Genomic DNA, 4,137 nt, shown 5'->3' with positions numbered 1-4,137 from the left:
GAGTACTATAAAAAATACTATATAAAAGACATACTAAAAGAAGTATAAAAAAATTTAAATATACTTAAAAAAATAACATCATAATTTAATATTATATTATTTTTAATAATTAAATAATTATTTATCTAAAAGTGATTTTAACTAATATTATCCAAATAATATTCATTTTATCAAAATCAATTTTAATATAAAATTGCCAAACATAAATCATGTTGACATAAACTCACTTTTACCTAAAATCAATTCTACAAAATCAGTTTTATTCAAACTTCAATTTGAAACGGTAACGACGGTTGTAAATCTGGAATTGTGTTGAATATTAAAAAATCTGATTTTGGTGAGAGACTCTTTTTAAGTTTTAAGTTCTATCTACTTTATACTAACATTTTTTCACATGAGGTTCTGTTCTTGCTTGTAAGTCGAGGTATAACTCATTTTTATTGAGCTTTTACTCCGAGCTTTTTTTTTTCCAAGGGAGGTACACCTTGATGCAGAATGAATAAAGATGTGGGAGGTATCTGTAAAAGGCACTCCGACGCTCAAGTCAGCTTTTGTCAACTTATTCTTAAGTGGAATTCAACTTACCGCTTGATGAGTTCTCCTTTTACCTTTATATTGGGAGTTTGTGATATGAGATTTGTCTGTTACCGAATTATAGTGGTAACGCATGGAGATCAATAATGTTATAATTTGCTGTTATGGTTTTAATAGCCGACCTATAACATGTATGCCGAGTTTTTCATAACCGACGTATAACGGCCATATCATAGCCCTTAAGTTCAGTCTGGTGAAATTTTAATAAAGCAGGTTGAATTTTTAAATAACGATGTATAACTCGGTCTATACGTTATAGGTGTGGAACCCCCAACTCAAGACACTTTATTAAAATTTTCGTAGGGAGAGAAAATGGTAAAAAATAAAAGAAAATAAAATAACTGAAAAGTCGTTAATGAAGCATTATTCATTGATTAGACACCGGTTGGCTTTCCTATGACATTTGGGCCGTTGGTTCAAATAAAGGGTGGGGATTAAGGGAAAGGATTTCAAATGGTTTCATAAATTGTGCCAATTTATTTCATTTGGAATCGCAAGTGTTTGTTTCATAAAAGCAGAAGTCTTGAACTCAACAGTTTTCGAGAGTATTAAAGTATGAGCAAAAGAGGTTAGTGCATGTGTTTCTATTTGTCTTTCTTCGTCATTTCTGAGAGTAATGGGTGTGAAGAAATTGACTGAAGTCCGAAGGAAAGATGATGGTTCGTATAACTAGGTAGGGGAAGATGTCAAAATTCGTGGGTCTTTGTTTGTTGATGAAAAGAGTGTCATTGAGATTGATAAGCGGAAAATAGTGAGGGTGGGTTCTGGTATTCATGTTGTGTTGTTGCCATGTACAAGGGTAGAAAGAGTTTTTCATAAAAGAAATTATTTTAAAAGCTTTTATATGCATAGTTGTGTTTTGCAAGAGTTGCGTGTAAAAATTGTCATTTACAGACTTTGAATGTTCTGTTTTGTGGCAGTTGAACTGCGTCCCCTCTCAACTCCACCCCAATGGGTGGGCATTTTTTAGGTGTTTTGAAATTCTAATGGATTATTTGGAAATGAAACCTACACTGAGTTTGTTTTTCTCACTGTTTCAAGAAAAAGGGGTGTGGAAAGTGGGTGAACTTAAATAGTTTTCCGGGTTTGGAAATTTTTAAACCGTATAAATCCTCTTTTAAGAATTTCAAAAAATTGTTTTTGAAAATTAAAAGTGTGGATGACAAATTCCCATTTTACATGGACGAGCATTTAGGTGAAAAATTTTTCTTTTATTGGTGCTCTCAGTCAATCCATGTTTTGGGTCTTGAAGAATTAGTAGTAGGGATGCATGTATAATAGAGTTTTTGTTGAGCCATATTAAGAATGGCCAATTGATTTCTATTTATGAGATACTTCCATGGAAAGATGATAGAGAATCTGTCGTGAAGTATTTAGGTAAGGGATTTGATACTGTAATGAAAAGATAGCTATTATATGATAATAAATGATTTGATATTTTGTTTCATTGTAGGTGGGAAGCACCCTGATGTGACTGCGATGACCTTATGAGCTCGGCTTAGGAGCAAAAATATGGAGAAAGAATGGTCGTCGTCTAATCTGGGAGCAGATGCAGAGGGGGAGGTGAACCAACCTATTTCGAAAAAGAAACCCATGATTTTCAAGAAGAGGAAAACAGATATGGTTGTTATTGATGATGATACTGAAGGTGCTGGAAAGGGGGTCTCATTGGAAGAGATGACCAATTTTGTGGGTAAGCAAGAGAAATTGCATTCATTTTCGGAAGTGGGTGATGGTACTTCTATTTGGGATAAGAACTTTCCGTTCTCAATGGTTACCGATGAAGTTTTGCAAGCTCCTACTGATATTAAGCTGGATATGTATATTGGCAATGTTGTCATCGACCAACATATGCAGGTATGTATGGGTTTTTTTTTTTGGAAGAAAGGGATTTGTTTATGATGCTCTTGGTTAGGTAATTGGCTTGCTTTTGGCGAGTATTGGTCGGAGCCAAGAAAATAAGCATAAAAATTTGATGGAGAAAAATGATTCTGAGTGTTTGAGAGGTGAAATTGCCGAGAATAAAAATGTGATATCTGAGTTGAAGGAAAAGCTGCTTTTTAAAGAAGAGGAGTTGAAGGCCGTCAAAGTCACTCATGATAAGGATGCCGAGCTATTGAAAAAGGATGAAAATGATATGGAAGATATGAAGAATCAAATGATTGAGACAACTGTGAAGATGAAAAATTTAGAAAAAGAGAAAGAGGTTGAGATTCTAGATGCCTTTACAGAAGGCTTTGAGAGGGCAGTCAGGCAAAGTTCTTAATGCCTGATCACGACTTGAGTGCTATGGATCCAGCAAAGGTGGTCCACAATGGTATGCTTGTTGATGATGATGGTGTTGTCCCTATGGAGGAAGAGGGTGAGAATGGAGCAAAGGGTTAGCTCGTTTGATGTTGTTGTGTTTATTTTGAACTTTTTTTGTTTAGTTTACTATATGCCTGTTGTGGCTAGTTTGTAATATTTTGAACTGTTTGCATGATCTGTGTATAAACAAAGTATGTAAGGCACTTAATCACGTAGAATCATCAATTTGAGCTTTTTGGTAGATTTGTTCGATTCGTTATTTGAATTAGAAGTTAGGATGACCTGTTAATCAGGGTTGAATTTTTTTTATAATAATGATAAGTAAATGGAAAATTGAAGATATTCATTTTTATTTGAAGCTTCATAATAAAACTCGACTGATTGTTGATATATGTTTGACTCTTTCATAGAGTATAATTCAGGTAGTTTGAATGACCCTGATAAAGTAGTAATGGCTTGATTGATTTACATCAATTTTGATCAATTGTGGTATGAAAGATGTCACTGTTTATGGATGAGATTTGTAAGTGGCATGAAGCATTTGCTTATGAGAGATAATTCATAAGTTTTGATAGAAAGACATAGATCGGTAAAAAAGAGAACAACATCAAAAAAGTCGGATATGACTATATAGCATCGGTGACATTTGATTACAAAGGTGCAGGTAGGCTTGCTTCGTTAAAACCTCTCTAAGCAAAATCCTTGTCGGAAAAAATCTTGTGAGTAGGAAAAATAGTACAAGCCTGTCCCTGTCTTTTTAACTATAGTAGAATTTTAAAGATGAAATCTTCCAAGTATTATGTAAAGTTGTACCACCTAAGGATTGTAAATGGTAGGCACCGTTTCCTAATATTTCAATAACTCGGAAAGGGCCTTCCCAATTTGCTGCTAATTTTCCTTGTGCGGAAGGCCTTCTGGCTTGTTCAATTTTCCTGAATACTAAGTCATTCACCTAAAAGGATTGTGGTGGACCCTTTGGTTGTATCACCGAGCTATATGTTGTTACATAGCTCGGTGATGTAGCTCTGCTATATTCCAGACTTCTTCCATGGTGGCTAAATCAAGTCGTCAAGCTGTATCTTGCAGCCGAGAATCAGTGAATTGAGTTCGACATGATGACTGAGAGATCTCCACAAGAATCATGGCTTTAGAACCATACACTAATCTAAAAGGAGTTTCTTTTGTTGTTGAATGTATGGTGGTGTTGTACCCCCATATGATTTCGGATATGAGCTC

This window comes from Arachis ipaensis, chromosome B04 (assembly GCF_000816755.2).
Source record: "Arachis ipaensis cultivar K30076 chromosome B04, Araip1.1, whole genome shotgun sequence".
In the NCBI taxonomy this organism is placed as follows: Eukaryota; Viridiplantae; Streptophyta; class Magnoliopsida; order Fabales; family Fabaceae; genus Arachis; species Arachis ipaensis.
This window is presented reverse-complemented; position numbering follows the sequence as displayed.